Here is a 16,510-nt window from a genome sequence, read left to right as displayed (position 1 = left end):
CAGCAGTGCCCAGACATATGAGGGGTAGGTGCCTATCACTCCCAGCAGTGCCCAGACATATGAGGGGTGGGTGCAGAGGACTCCCAGCAGTGCCCAGACATATGAGGGGTGGGTGGTTATCACTCCCAGCAGTGCCCAGACATATGAGGGGTGGGTGCCTATCACTCCCAGCAGTGCCCAGACATATGAGGGGTGGGTGAAGAGGACTCCCAGCAGTGCCCAGTCATATGAGGGGTGGGTGCCTATCACTCCCAGCAGTGCCCAGACATATGAGGGGTGGGTGCAGAGGACTCCCAGCAGTGCCAAGACATATGAGGGGTGGGTGCCTATCACTCCCAGCAGTGCCCAGACATATGAGGGTTGGGTGCCTATCACTCCCAGCAGTGCCCAGACATATGAGGGGTGGGTGCCTATCACTCCCAGCAGTGCCCAGACATATGAGGGGTGGGTGCAGAGGACTCCCAGCAGTGCCCATACATATGAGGGGTGGGTGCCTATCACTCCCAGCAGTGCCCAGACATATGAGGGGTGGGTGCCTATCACTCCCAGCAGTGCCCAGACATATGAGGGGTGGGTGCAGAGGACTCCAAGCAGTGCCCAGACATATGAGGGGTGGGTGCCTATCACTCCCAGCAGTGCCGAGACATATGAGGGGTGGGTGCCTATCACTCACAGCAGTGCCCAGACATATGATGGGTGGGTGCCTATCACTTCCAGCAGTGCCCAGACATATGAGGGGTGGGTGCCTATCACTCCCAGCAGTGCCCAGACATATGAGGGGTGGGTGCCTATCACTCCCAGCAGTGCCCAGACATATGAGGGGTGGGTGCAGATGACTCCCAGCAGTGGACAGAGACATGGGGGTGTGTACATCATCCTCCGATGACCAAAACTCCATGGGTGCATGAAGGCATCCACAATGTGCGACTATCTTGAGAGTGCCATGACAACACATCACTGACAGCCGTGTACCACTCCCATGAGGATGGATGTCCTTCCCCCACTGCATGACACACCACATGTGGGTGTGATGACAAATTACACATGCATACCCACCCCTGGCGGTGGCAGCACAATACACACACTGAGATCATGCAACAAGACTGTATACTCATGTTAAACCCTACTAAACTAAGAGAGCCTAAGGGAACACACACTGTCACGCACATTCCAGGACTGATAGGAATGTACAGGTGCTGGGGCAGCCAACAAGTTGTTGCCTCCCATGGAAGGAAAAGGGTGGAGTACCCACAGATACAATGCCCACAATTGTCAGTCAGGTGCCCAAATACCCTGCAGAACAAGTGACACATGTGTGCTAGGCTGGGAGTACACACATGCATAGTGCGTAAAAGGGACCATGTCCACATGAAGCCATGGCAACATACTCCATACACAAGTACAGTGACTACCAAGGATGGCACAGACGATGCAGGCGGAGACATTGCTGAGCAGGCATGGCCTGAGTTGAAGGACACCGTCACACACCAAGGAAATGTAGACACAGGTCAGCACAACTATTGGGAAACACCCTGCAGGGGAGATGTCAGGTGCCACAGAGGAAGGAACACTCCTTGGGACAATGTCACCGTACAGCAAGAGCTTGCATGACCAAAGATTATTTGCAGAGACCTTGTGATGGCACGCAGATACCAGGGTCCACCCCATGAGTAGCACACTACAACATTTCCCAGACACCTAACACATTATCACCACCCCAACTCATGGAGCAGCAGCACCAACAGCAAAACCAGAAAGGCATTAGTGTGCAAATGAAAAACAAAATGCTTTATTCAGCATTAAAATAATATTTGAATTGAAATGTACACTATATACAAGGCCCAGAGGCCAGACCATATGCGAACTCCTGGGGCGGGACCCATTGGGACGCGTCTCCCCTAGCTTGCCTGCACAGTTCAGAGTTCCTTTTCATCCACAGGGGGGGGCATCATGTGGGGGGGAAGGACCAGGCACCGCAGGGACAGGAGGGGCAAGGGTAGGTGCTGTGGGTGCAGGGACGGACGACTCTACAACAGGGGGTGGGGCAGCGCCAAAGGTGGTGGTTAGGATGGCGCTGCACACGGTCGCAAGGTCTTCCAGCATCTCCCCTGCACCCGAAGGAACCACAGGCCCCAAGGAGGGGGGGGGTTGGAGGGATGGGTTGCAGCGCTACTGGGGGTGGGTGTGGACAGGGGGGGAATCAACTCCTCTGCCCGGGGACTTCCTCGACCGCTTGCGGGATGGTGTCACACTGGGGCTGAGGGACAGACTGGCCATGAAGGACTCTTTGTCTGACTGTTGGGCAGGGGAGCTAAGGGGAGTGGTTTTGGAGGAAGTGGGTCGTGAGGACTGCGGACTCCCACTGTGGCTGCGTGTCTGCCGTTTCCCCCCGACCCAGTGGGTGTGCCTACTTCCCCCTGTGTGTGCGTGACAGGAGGTGTGCTCTTGGCCTTCCCTGTTGGTGTGCTGCTTGTGTCTGGTGGGGTGTGTGAATGGGGATGTCTGGGTGTGCTTGGGACAGGCATGGGAGTGGGAAGTGTGGATGGTGCAGGGGTACGGGGGACGGAGCGCTGCAGGAGACCCACTGATGCCGTCAGTGACGCGTCCATGGACCTCAGCAACATCCGTTGGTCAGACATCGCTGGTGACATGCCCTCCATGTACGACACCATCTGTGTCAGCAGTCTGGTGTGGCCATGGAGGACATTAAGCAGCTATGTCAGACCAACCTGCAACTGCCGCAGGATGTCCACAGACTCGCCATTGACGGCAGCAGGGGAGACAGGGGCAGGGGGTGCGGTGCCTGGCACGAAGGAGACATGTTGTTGCCTAGCACGGACAGAAGGGACCTGAGCAAGTGGGAGGGCGGTGATTGGAATGGAGGGGTCGGCGAGAGATGGAGTGCTGCTTTCAGCTGTGGGAGCAGCCTCCGCCCCCTCTGGGAGCTCAGCCTCAGACCCCCTCATGCACATCATGTCTGAGGCCACAACATCAGTCATGCATGCTGCAAGTCTGTTCATTTCAAGCCTCACACTCCTATGTTGAGACTCAGCATCAGTGCCAACAATCATGGACCCCAAAATAACTGAACTGGACAGGGGAAAGGCAAGGTCCCAACACATGTCACAGACCACCCCCACACATGATGCTGCAAGCTTTGGGCACTTGGATTAACTGGCAGCCTAGATTACTTTGTGCAAGAGTGACTACACACAGACCAGGGAACACATGTCAAGGATGGGAAGGGAGGAAGAACAACACCGGGTGACTTGGGGGAACAGGATATGCACTGCACATATAAACCCTGGCAGTGTATCCAGGCGACTGAGCACTTCCTAAAGCTGGTGACACACAACAAACACACATGTACCTACCCCCTTGCTGCTGCTGCTTCTCCTGTAGCCGCCTATCCATGTCAGGGAAGACCACCGCCAGGACACGCTTCATTTGGTGGGTCAGGCTCCAGCGCCCGCAGTTCTTGCCTTCTGGTGAGTCCCCCAGCAGGAACTGGGCGATCCTCCTGGTCCAGCACCGGATGTCCTGCCAGCGTTTCCTCACCTGTGCCAGGCGCCGACTGCGACCCTCCACAGATCTCACGGCCATGACGGCCCGCTTCCATATCTCCCCCTTCTCGTAGGTGGTTACCTGTGAGGATGACAAAGTGAGACAACATCACTACACCTGCTCCATGTCACAGAGACACACATTTGAACATCTTTGATATGTTGAACAGGGCATAGTATGCTGCCAACGAATAACACCTTTGTCATAGGGACATTAGGCTCAGTGGAAGCCCCAATGCACTACATTGCATTGAAAGTACACAGGTGGCATGAGTCCTCTTTCTAGTCTTGTTTCAAGTTTAAGCTTTCCTCAAGTTTTAATCCACCAAGGTCCTTTTATTGTTTCTATGACCCACGTTCCCGTATATATATTCACTTCCGCATCACGTGATTTGCGATGTGCGAAACGCGAGGTGGAGAGACGGACTGTCAGGAGAGTGTATTGCAAAGAAATCTAAGGTAAGGAAAGGGTAAAAGGATATTCCTAGGTAAATATGCCGTCGAAGATAGTGAGAACAATTACTAGTCTTTTCCCTCTCCTTTTTTCAACAGAATGGAAGCGCAAAGAGATTCGAATAGACTCTCAAACAAAACAGAAAATATTTAACGAGGCTTTGAATTTACGGGAGAATAAAGAATTGTGAAGGTATGATGTGTTAAGGACCGCTTATAGAGTTGTTTAGAGTTTTATGGCCATTGTTATGGCAGATTACATCTGGTCTTTGTTCCTTATTTGCCCTAGATTCCGATTGAAAGTGATTCGGTGAAAAAAATATAACTAAAAGACCCCAGGTTATAAAAGCAGAATGACATTTAACAGTAAGTTGAACAAACCTAATAGAGGTGCTTTGGGTCATTATTTTTAATTACGAAGATACTCCACTAATGTGGCTCTTATTTGTTTCTAGCACGCCTAAATAGAGAATAAGAATAAAGGAAACACATTCGTTGACCTTTAGAAATTGTTTGATGAAAAGAGGTAATATATGTGGCCTTTGACATTGTACCACACGAAGTTTGAAAGGGCTAGAATGAATAGTCACAAAGGGCTCTCTTTGGATTCACTCCACGTTTATGATAAGGTAGAACACATATATATTGGTGGAAAGACACAATTGGGTGTGTTTTACTTTATATTTTTTATGATTTGGTTGTGGTCCGCCACTTCAGCGTTGGTAACAAAATGAATCTCACTATTGTGTGTTATGTTCCTATGTGTATATAGTGTATATAAAACCATAAGTAAAAACAAGGATGAATGTATTAACATATAAAAAGGAATATTTAATTTGTTGCATTAGGTTGAACTTTATAAAATTATACGTTCAGGTGCCTTAGTCCTGATGAGGCCTTAAGATTGATTTGGCTGAAACGCGTCGACAACGATTTTGAAGACACTCGTTTGATTTGGAGTTATTTTGAGTAAATAGAAAAGAGTACTTCAATAATGTGGAGATTGTAATTACGAGATCTCAAAGTGTCTCTTTAGGAGTGATCTTCCACAGAAAGGAATGTTCTAGTATAATAATCTTATAGGCATCCTAACTGAATAATTGGGCTTTTTTGATATGTTCAGTTTCTTTGTCTTTGTATGTAAGTATTGTAAATTTTGTAAATGTTCATGTATATAGATCTAAAAAATCAATCTGTATATAATTGTGAGAAAGATGTTAAGTATAAAATAAATATTACTTACACTCACACAATTTAAAAACAGTTTAAAAATATTTGTCTTTAGGTTGGAATTACCCTTGACGTTTATGTAAAATAGAATAACACAGTTTGTCTTAAAAAAAATATAACTTAAGGGAGGAGTTAATTTATTTATCCCCTCACCTAAAATATATGTTGCACGATTGGTCCCGAGGCATTATTTTCCTTATTACTACTTATTACCACACTCCCTGATCATGGCACACACTGGACATCACAAGCAACACAAAGCTGATGGCCAGCACCTCCAAGCAGTCACATGCCCCAGGCCACTGACCCAACAACAGCAGACTGCACAGATCATTCACCTGCCAGTGGCAACAGCCGATACAAACCTCACTCTGCACATGTGCCACTTGCCTGGGGGGTGTCACAGGCATGGGGCTAGCCGAGCAAGTCAGACACACAGCACGGCTTACTTCTCACATCAGATGGGTCGAGCTGTTGCCTCCTCCATGCAGCTGTGGTGCAACACTCCACATAGACACTCACCCACATGACAAGGAACATTCACACACATCAATGTCAAGATCATTTGGACACTCTCACAACAGCTCCACTCAACTCACACACATCTGTGGGTACAGTCACCTGTTACACGGGGGGAACACTGAATCCCCTCAGGACTATAGAACAAGAAGGGCCAAGAGGATTAGCTATGATGAATGTGCCATGCAGCATGCAGTGAATGTCACAGTAAGCACAATGCAAGTGAGGAGTGCACACATGAACCACATTATGCTCTGCATGACAGACATGAGCCATTCCCACCCCCCCGGGACCCGCTCTAAACAACATTTCATGTCTGTCACACCTGGACACAATGCCAGAAGTGCCAGTCACAAAAATTAGGGGCACAGTCAAAGGTAGCGGAGTCAGCACTCACCTGCACCCCTGGTCTACCATACAGGCTGGGGAAATTTGGGAGGATGATGTCCAGCAACGCCTCATTCTCCTCCTGGGTGAATGGCTGGACCCTCTCCACAGACCGCGACATGGTGCCAGAGGAATCACAAGCAGCAGCAGTGGTGTTGAATCAAAGGTTGTGCAGGCAAGTGCCCTCTCATGGGTTCTGCCTGACTTATATCTGCCTTGCTGGTCTATTTCAGTAACAGGAGTGCAGAGTGATTGGTCAGACTCCTTTGCATCCTACGTTTCCTCCAATCCCATTAAACATACACCAGTGACAGCATTAGCATTTTTTCGAATTTGCAGCATCATGTCAAGTCAACAACCACTTTGCAACAATGTATATTGTGGCCAACTGCTTTTTCCAGGCCACATGATGGAAAAATGTGAACTTCAAACTGGGTATCCATGACAACCAGCATGCATGTAGGCCCTAATACTTGTCCCTTATGTGTCCCCATTGTAAATTTCAAATCCCCACACAGGTACGGTGTGCTTCACACGTACCCCTAGGGCACCACTACTCTAGTGCTACGGGCTGTACACACGTGTGTAGGGCCCGTAGCACTATGGTGGTGTTGCCGTAGGCGTACGCCATAGTGCTACGGGCCCTACACACGCGCGTACGGCCCGTAGCACTATGGCGTATGCCTACGGCAACACTGCCATAGTGCTACGAGCCCTACACACGCGGGTACGGCCCGTAGCACTATGGCGTACGCCTACGGCAACACTGCCATAGTGCTACGGGCCATACCCGCGTGTGTAGGGCCCGTAGCACTATGGCAGTGTTGCCGTAGGCGTACGCCATAGTGCTACGGGCCGTACCCGTGTGTGTAGGGCTTGTAGCACTATGGCAGTGTTGCCGTAGGCATACACCATAGTGCTACAGGCCGTACCCGCGTGTGTAGGGCTCGTAGCACTATGGCAGTGTTGCCGTAGGCATACGCCATGGTGCTACGGGCCGTACACACATGGGTACGGCCCGTAGCACTATGGCGTACGCCTATGGCAACACTGCCATAGTGCTACAGGTCCTACACACGTGGGTACGAGCCATATCTCTATGGCGTATGCCTACGGCGACACTCCCATAGGGATAGGACCAGTGTGTACACGTACGTGTGTACGGTCCGTACACACACGCGTACTCCTACCCAAAACCCATATAGTGATACGACCATACACACGCCCTCAGAGCGTGTGTACGGTGCGTTTCACAGCTCACACTGGTGATAGGAGGCACACAGGAAAGGAATGGAGGTGTCAGACTCGCACAAGGATGGACATCAAGTCATTGTCAGTGCAGTGCTTCATGTGTAGGGCCTAGGTATGTCAGGCAGTGAGCTGGCACATGTCTCCTCATGTTTTAACCCAATAGTTGTGTGATGACCTGTGTACACATGTCATGTGTGATGGGGCACTATGTGGCGCACTTCCCCTTCACACCTTTTACATGTGTGCATGTAGTTCAAACTTGTCAAGCACTGCATCACTGGCATGGCACAGTCACCAACACCCGCAACTGTCCCCTGATGCCAGGTACACAGATGATGACACCTGACATCTCACTATCAGCGTGCCCCGATGTGACTATGTCATGTGTGTGTCATGTGTTTCCATGATCTTGCTGTTGGTGTTCCATCAACGGCATCTGCTGTAGCTGCATCCAACATGTGTCTGTGTGTAGATGCCCATGTCACACTATTACGCACACCAGGACACATGTGGAATAACACATAATGTGTGTCTGTATGCATCGAACAGGGACTTGCGAGCTTAGGACATATCAGCATAGTCTCAATGCCTGTGTGATCATTTTTGACATGTACCCCTTCATGGCAAGGTGTGTGGTCTGTCATTTTTCCATGACATGTGACCTGTGCGTCTAGCTTGCCGGCAGCTGTCTGTATGAGATAACATCCTTCAAATGCACATATGTGGATGTATGTCACTCCTGTAATGTGTCTGGCTGTTCACTCACACTGGCCCACAGCTACTTTCATGGCATGTCATGTAGACCTTGACAATCCACATTTGTAGCTGGATCTTGGTAGGAGTATCACCTGGCTGGCATACGTGTGCAGGATGTATTGCACAGACCAGACTCTGTATGTAGCATATGTGTATTAGCTGTGAACATGTGCTCAGTTAAGTGACATTGGTGTAGTAATGTACTCAATCTTCGTTATTCCTTCCAAATTTCTGCAGGGCACCGCCTCTCCCCCGACCAATGCCAGACTTGGCTGCCATGAGGGAACGTGACTGCATACGCCGCTACAGATTCAACCAACAGTTAATTGTGGACCTGACAAACAGGCTGGCCCCACACCCCCAACCGCGACACAGTTATCCGACTGCGCTGACCCCCAAGATGAAGGTGATGTCAGCCCTACATTTCTTTGCCACCGGTACGTTTCAATTGACCATAGCTGATGTGGGTGGCATGTCCCAGACCATGTTCAGCCGTGTCCTGCATGATGTTTTAGAAGCCATGTTGGAGCACCTGGATGAATTCATCCATTTTCCAACTCCTGAGCAGTTGACAGGTATCAAGGGTGAGTTCTATGCCCTGAGAGGGATGCCCCATGTCATTGGGTCCATTGATGAGATACATGTGGCTTTGGTACCACCACAGGCACAGGAGGTAGCCTTTCGTAACCGTAAACATTACCACTCCATTAATACCCTTGTGGTGTGTCTTGCTAACATGGTGATTTCCCATGTCTGTGCACGTGTTCCAGGGTCAGCACACAATGCCTACATCATGAGGCGTAGCAGGGTGCCAGAAATGATGCTGCAGCTGCACAACGAACGAGCATGTCTTGTTGATGGGTAGACTCTGTTTGTCCAGTATTCAGCGGTATCTTATTATGTGACGGCATCTCCTGACCCACTTCTTTACATGATGTTTTCATGAAGGGGACTCTGGCTATTCCAACATGCCACGGCTGGTGACGCCTCTCAGCTGCAGATCACCGTTACAACAACGCCCATGGGCAGACCAGGCGAGTGATTGAGAGGACGTTTGGCCTCCTGAAGAGCCGATTCCGTTGCATCCACAAGACCGGCGGGTCCCTCCCATATGCACCGGTAAAGGTCTGCAAAATCTTCCTCGTGTGCTGCATGCTGCACAACATGGCAGTGGAGAAAGCTGTGCCACTCATCCTGGATCCCGATGAGCAGGAACATCCACCCGTGGAGGATGAGGGCCTTGGTCATGAGGCAAGTGAGGAGGAGGAGGAGGAGGAGGAGGAGGACATCCGAAGTCAGCTCATACGCAACTTCTTCTCATAATGGTGAGTCCCTGGGTCTGAGTGTGCACGCTTGGAGCCTTGTGTGGCATGTTTTATAATGTGTGTGTCCAGCTGACTGTATGCGAAGTTACTTTGAGGTGTGTGCTGATGTGTCACTCGAGTGCTGATGTCATTCCACACATTTTAGCTGACACACTCAATTGACAACTAGCATGGTGTCAACCTTATTCATGTAGAGTACATGACCATGCATGCGGATGACTATGTGTTTCCTGACTTCTTGTGTGTCTCTCATCCCCAGGTATTTGCGCATGCTGTCTGCTCGTGTCATCGTTGTGCTCCTGCTATTCCTTATAGTAATCAGCGCTGGGCGTAGTTCGCGAAGTAGCACTTCGCGAAGCTACGCAAAGTGAAGTTCGCACTACGCGAGCTACGCGTAGCACTTCGCGAACTGCGTAGTACCTTGTTCGCACTGTGCCAGATGTCGTTTTCAATGATTGTACAGTGCGGACAAGCAACCGGCACTGTGCAATCATTGAAAATGACATCTTGCACAGTGCGAGCTGTAGTTTTCTGCTGCTCGAGTAGATTTTTACTCGAGCTTCAGCTTTCTCAACGCGAACTGGTAGTTTCTCATCGCGAGCGGTCGCGAGCATACGCGACCACTCGCAATGAGAAACCTGAACTCCTCGCGTTGGGAATCTCGCCGGGAGGTTTATTTTCCATGCTCGCGATCGCCAACTTGAAGTTGTTGATCGCGAACAAGGAAAAAGTCTCGCCGGGATGTCATTTTGCTTGCTCGCGGTTGCCAACTTGACGTTGAGGACCGCGAGCAAGCAAAAAATGACCGCAGCACTACGCAACACTACGCTACGCGTGTTCGCACTGTGCTACGTGCAGTTCGCGTAGTGCAAAGTAGCGCGAACTTCGCAAACTACGCGAGCGTAGCGTAGTGCTTCGCCCAGGCTTAAAAGTAATGCAACGTGTGCTGAATCAGCGTTACATGCACAGACATGGTGAGAAGTCTCCTTTGGGTAAGGATTGCAGCAAGGCTTTTTGGGTGTGGTAGTTGTTTGTAATGAGTGGGCACTGCTCCTGTGCAGGTATTGTTACTATGCATACATGTCGACTCACCATGGGGCACATAACATGTAGCATGACTCACATGAATTGATAGTCACAGTCATCTGTTATGGGATTGTGGATTTTGATGAAGGCATCTATGTGTGTACAACTTCCCTCGGAAACATACGGGAGGCTACGGGTGGACATATTGCGGGACATCCCCATGAGAGGCTCAATGGGGAATTGCAGCCTCTCCGTGTGCAGCAGGGGATGTTTGGCTCACCCCTTCACTTGTGTGCCACTCCCATGGATTGACAGCATCTGTGGTGCGAAGGGGGTGTACAGTGTAGGTCCCACATTTTAATCCAAAAGACCATGTGTTAATATTGATGCATTTCCATAGGTGTGAGCCTGAGTAATAAAGGTGTTCCTCAGCCTCCAAGGTGTCATCTCTGTCAATGCAGGTCTCTTGCCACTGTGCATGCACCATCTCTGGCATGGTTGTCAAGGATTGTGCATATGAGTCTATGTGTAGATTAGCAACCTGCATGCTGTTCTACATGTATTTGATTCTCTATTCTGCATGACGTCCATGGCTGTGTATGTGTTTTGGTATCTTGGTCCCCACAACGGGCCGTCAACACCTTCTGGGGTGTGTTTCCTGTGCGCAGCTTGGCCTTCAGTTTCATGATCCGGTGTCAGTCATCTTGGGGATTGTGCATCCTTTGTCTCTGGGTGTGCCATTGAAAACCGGTCACTCCTTCCTTGACATACACGTGTTGCAGTAGTCCTTTCTGACATGCTAGACTTTGTGTGGAAATTGTGGCATAGTTCCCAGGACATGCCGCCTGCTGTTGCAGCCGCTGCAGCAAGGGCACACGAAGTTTCCTGATTTGGTAACACACACACATCAAAGATGCTCCTCCCTTCCTCCATCAACCCATTCATTTGGCTGTCATCAGCTTATCTGTGCCACAGTTGCGGCCACGCCGTCCCAAAGGCTGGACCGTCTGCACATGCAACGTGCACATTGCATGAGCCTCATGTCCTTGCATGACCCACATCACACTACAGTCTGATGTTGCAGCCACCCTCCAAGCAATGTCTATCCACACATCTGCCGCCAGCTCTCAGGCATACACTAAGCGCACACACAACACCTTTGCATGATGAGTGTGCAACTCCGACTGCCTTCACAGCACTGCCACGCCTTCCAGGCCCTGTCACACCCACCAGGTCATGTCCCTCCTACTCCCCACCGGCTCTGTACCCCGGCAAGGACATGGGAGTGGTACTCAAGGCTTCTGCATGTAGTATGCTGTCGTTGTGAGGCACATGGCACAGGTATCATCTGTCAGCGTGTCAAACTACAATGTGTTCAGGACCCCTCTCTCCACCATCACCTCCGCACACAACCTCATCATCAACTCATATGCCATTGACAGCCAGGTGCTCCTCACCCTCACCAAGGGCGCAGCCATTGCCAGTTCCAATATTCTAGATTGCATGAGATCCATTGATGAATGGCAGAACAGCAGCCACCTGAGGCTGGACTTGTACAGGACTGAGGTCAACATCTGAGGATTGTCCCCTTACAGCTGGGTCAACTGCTTGTGTCCCACCCGCAGTAGCCCAGCACAAGCACCCAGTGTCCATGCACACAAGATGGTGTGCATCATGGATTGCTTGCTCACATTTGCCATGGTAATCACCAGCATCAGTGCCTCATACTGCAACACCCTCTGCATTATGCACATGATCTCCAGATAGATCCACTCCAAGGAAAGACGGACCATCCCCCAGGTCCACGACAACATCCGTGTTAAATACTGTCCTGCCCTCTACGGGGCAGCCACATCCAAACTCCCAGGACACTTGTTCACATCCAGGCTGCATCTGCACACCTCAGCTGCAACATCCCGCGCCCCAGCCACATCACCGTCCAGCAGAGATAGCTGCAATGGATCACTGTGTGCTGCAGATTGACCTTCAGACTCCCCACCCACACTCAGGAGGCAGGCCACAACCCCGACCCAACACCAACCTTGTACCACTGTCATCCGAGACCCCGTAGTGCCATCTCCGTGCATCCAACCTTGACCTGGCCACCACTCTTCCGATCCACCGTACTCCAGCATGCAGGACATAGTTCTCCCACCTAGGAATACATACCTGGGACTCCCTCCCCGGGAACCTCCGAATGAGGCATGACCTCTACGCCTTAATGGTACTCTTCCAAATAGGTCTGTCGGCACAGTATTGCATGCACCCCCTCAGCAGCTTGAGGCCATCACAGGTGAGTATTGTGCTCCATGTCTGCATTGAATGATACATTGTGACCCATGTGTGTCCTGTACCAGATTCCGATCCCAGGGTATGGATGTGTGGAGTTAGTTCAACACTCAGGCATAGTTTGACATTTACACACACATATGTTGGTGAATAATGCCAAATGACAGCAACATCTCATGACAAAATAAAGTATTTATTTTTGGTGGGGTGAGTCTTTTGGTGGGTGAAGTAAGGTGCTCTACCGGGTGCATAGAATCCAAAGTTCACAGGGGGAGCTGGCATCCTTGTCAGTTGGAGTCATCAGAGTCCAGACCACAGTGTTGGTCATCATTGGTCAGACTGTGACCAGCAAGTCCATGTGGCAGAGAATGTCATTGGGTGAGTTGGTGCTGTTGCGCCAGAGGGCCAGGTGCCAGGCCAGGTGACCTGGGAGATGTGGATGGTCCACTGACTCTCACGGTCTTTTCTGTGGACGACCCACCTTCCTCCGGGGACCCTCAGATGCAGGCCTTGACGATGTCTGTGATGCTCCGTCGGACGAATCCTCCTCCTCCTCCTCCTCCCTCCCTGTGGCTGGTGCTGGTCTTTGCCTGGTGTCACAGGGAGGGTTGGCCATGTTTTCGGCAATCCGACGGAGTGAACAGCTCATGTCCGTTTGCACTGCCAGGAGCTCAGCCAGTCTTGCCTCCATCCGTCCTTGGTGTTGTTGTTGACTGGCATGTTGCTCGGCCTGCAGGTTCTTCATCTCGTCGAGGGTCCCCTTCATCTCTGTGAGGCTCGACACTACCTGGCTGATGCCCTTGGTGTCACGCCGGTATGTGTCCAGGATGTGGCGTATGTGTGACATACCGGTTCCCTCAGCTGGCTGGTCAGGTTCACGCCTCCGCCTGCCTCCACTCCCACGGCCCCTGCCCACACGAGCCTGGCCCGCCGTTGTGGTCACATCGGGTCTACGGGACCCCTGAGGGATGGCATCATCGGGGTTGTCTGCCTCCTCCCAGCTGCCCGGAGAACCTTGTCCCTCCTGGTCAGACTGGCTGTGTTGTTCAGTGCGAGCAGGGCTCCTGGGTGTCTCCTGGGATGTGGCAGGAATGGGGGTGGTGGTTGGCACAGATGTACCTGACGCAGGTGCTGCAGGGGCTTGGGCACCAGAGGGGCCAGGTTGGTCGGGGTCATTCACGGAGTGGTGAGAGTCATCGCTGCTGGTGGGATCATCTTCACGCTGAGCCTGGGACTGTGATTGTTCCCCCCCATTGTTGCCCTGTGTGTGAGAGAGAGACAATGTTAATGCTGTTTCATGCCACATCCATGTTTCATAAATATTCAAATTGTCACAGATCCTCCAGGTTGTTGGATATGCCTAGCATTCCTCTCAATGTCCACTTGGGGATGGGTATGTTGCGGGGGGCAGTTTGGTATGTTCTCCTGAGTGTTTGACCAGTAGAATTTTGGCTCAGATGCTTATTTGGCGATGGATTGGTCTTGTTGTGTCACATGTCCATTGTGAGAGTGGGTAAATCCGTTGCCTGCCCCGGGGGTGTGTGCTTGTGTGAGGGGAAGTATGTGACCGGGTCTGCTGTTGGGTGTAGTGTGATTTGTCATTGGGTCTCGCAGGTGATGTGTCTGTCCCCTCATGGTGCATGCTGGCATGACAGTGAGTTTGAGTGCCTGTGCTAGATATCTGAGCTTGTGTAGTTGGTGTTTGAGTGTACAGTGGTCACAGAAGGGCCTTGTGCTGCATACAGCAGGACCAAGTCTCAGCTACCTTGTCAGTACTTTCCCTGTGCATTGGGCATGGTGCATGGGTATGTACCTAGGCCATATGGGCTGAGGGCATTGGTGTCTGCTTCGGAGTTGCACAATGTGTTGTGTGAGCCCCACCCTCCCAGCATCTCGGACATCCAGTCTTGGGTTTGTGGTTGGTGTGGCCTGGGCCATGGCATTGCCTTTATTTGTGAATGGGGCATGGAGACGTTAGTGGCATGAGCGTGGTTTTAGAGTGTGGTTGTGTGCGGTGAGGGCTTGGGGGAAGTTGCGTGCATTTGGTGTATTTGTGGTGTGGATGGCATTCCCCCCATGTTACGTGAGTTGTTTTTGTACTCACCAGGCTCTGCGACTCCTTCGACTCCGTGTACTCCCACCAGCGGTAGCATGGCCATCCCCTTCTCCTCCCAGGGATGGTAATGTACGGGTTTGCGGGGCAGCCCGCCTCCAGTGATGTTACTCTGGGCGTATTCCTCGTTCATCTTCCTCTTGAATGCCCTGCGCAGATCGTACCACCTGGCTTGGCATTCATTCCTGGTCCTTCGGATGGGCGCAACAGCATTCACCTTGTCGACGATCCTCTGCCACAGGCTTGTTTTTTGGGCTATGCTGGTCTGTCTGACCAATGTTCCAAACAGCTGTGGCTCGACTCTGATGACTTCTTTGATGAGGAGGTACAGCTCCGCCCTTGTGAACTTTGGATTCTTGTCTGTGGGCATGGTGTGGGGTGTGGGTGTGGATGGTTGTGGGTGTGTGGGTGTGAAGGTGTAGGTGTGTGTGTGAATGTGAAGAGGGGGTGTTTGTGAATGAGGTTGTGTGAAGGTGTGTAAGTGAAGGTGTAGTTAAGGTGTAAGTAAGGTGCAGTTGTTTGTCTGTGGGGTCTGGCAGCAGTGAGTCTGTTGCAAAGGCTCATGGGTTGTGTGTGTGGGCCCTTTTTATTGGTCCATTTGTAGGAGTGGCTTGGTTTGAATTTGTGGTGGGTGTGTTATAAGAGGTGGTTGTGATTTAGGGCCTCTGTTTGCCTGTTTGGATGTGCCAGGTCAGTCATAGAGATGTATTTTGTCATGTTGACGTGTTTTGTGGTGTTGTGCGAGTCGAATTGACCCTCCTTGTGCTGTTTTACAGTGTCCTGGTTCTGTACGAGTTATTTTCGCGTAGGAAAGGTCCGTACATATGCGATGCTGGGTGAGGGTGCTGGGGTACGGAATTGGGGTATGGTGCGTACAGGTATGGGGCTGGGGTACGAGCCTGGGGTGCGTCACGTACAGGTGGGGGGCTGTGCTAAGGTGTTGGGGTACGGTGCATACAGGTGCGGGGCTGTGCTACGGTGTTGGGGTACGGTGCGTACAGGTACGGGGCTGGGCTACGGTGTTGGGGTACGGTGCGTACAGGTACGGGGCTGGGCTACGGTGTTGGGGTACGGTGCATACAGGTACGGGGCTGGGGTACGAGCCTGGGGTGCGTCGCGTACAGGTGGGGGGCTGTGCTAAGGTGTTGGGGTACGGTGCGTACAGGTGCAGGGCTGGGCTACGGTGTTGGGGTATGGTGCATACAGGTACGGGGCTGGGCTACGGTGTTGGGGTAAAGTGCGTACAGGTACAGGGCTGGGCTACGGTGTTGGGGTACGGTGCGTACTGGTAAGGGGCTGGGGTACGGTCTTCGGGTACAGGGCGTACAGGTGTGGGGCTGGGGTACGAGCCTGGGGTGTGTTGTGTACAGGTGGAGGGCTGTGCTAGGGTGTTGGGGTACAGTGCGTACAGGTGCAGGGCTGGGCTACGGTGTTGGGGTACGGTGCGTACAGGTACGGGGCTGGGCTACGGTGTTGGGGTACGGTGCATACAGGTACGGGGATGGGCTACGGTGTCGGGGTATGGTGCATACAGGTATGGGGCTGGGAGACGAGCCTAGGGTGCGGCGCGTACAGGTGGGGGGCTGGGGTACGGTCCT

The sequence above is a fragment of the Triturus cristatus genome, chromosome 5_1 (genome assembly GCF_964204655.1).
Source record: "Triturus cristatus chromosome 5_1, aTriCri1.1, whole genome shotgun sequence".
Classification (NCBI taxonomy): Eukaryota; Metazoa; Chordata; class Amphibia; order Caudata; family Salamandridae; genus Triturus; species Triturus cristatus.
The sequence above is the reverse complement of the archived record's forward strand: the minus strand, read 5'-3'. Positions refer to the sequence as shown.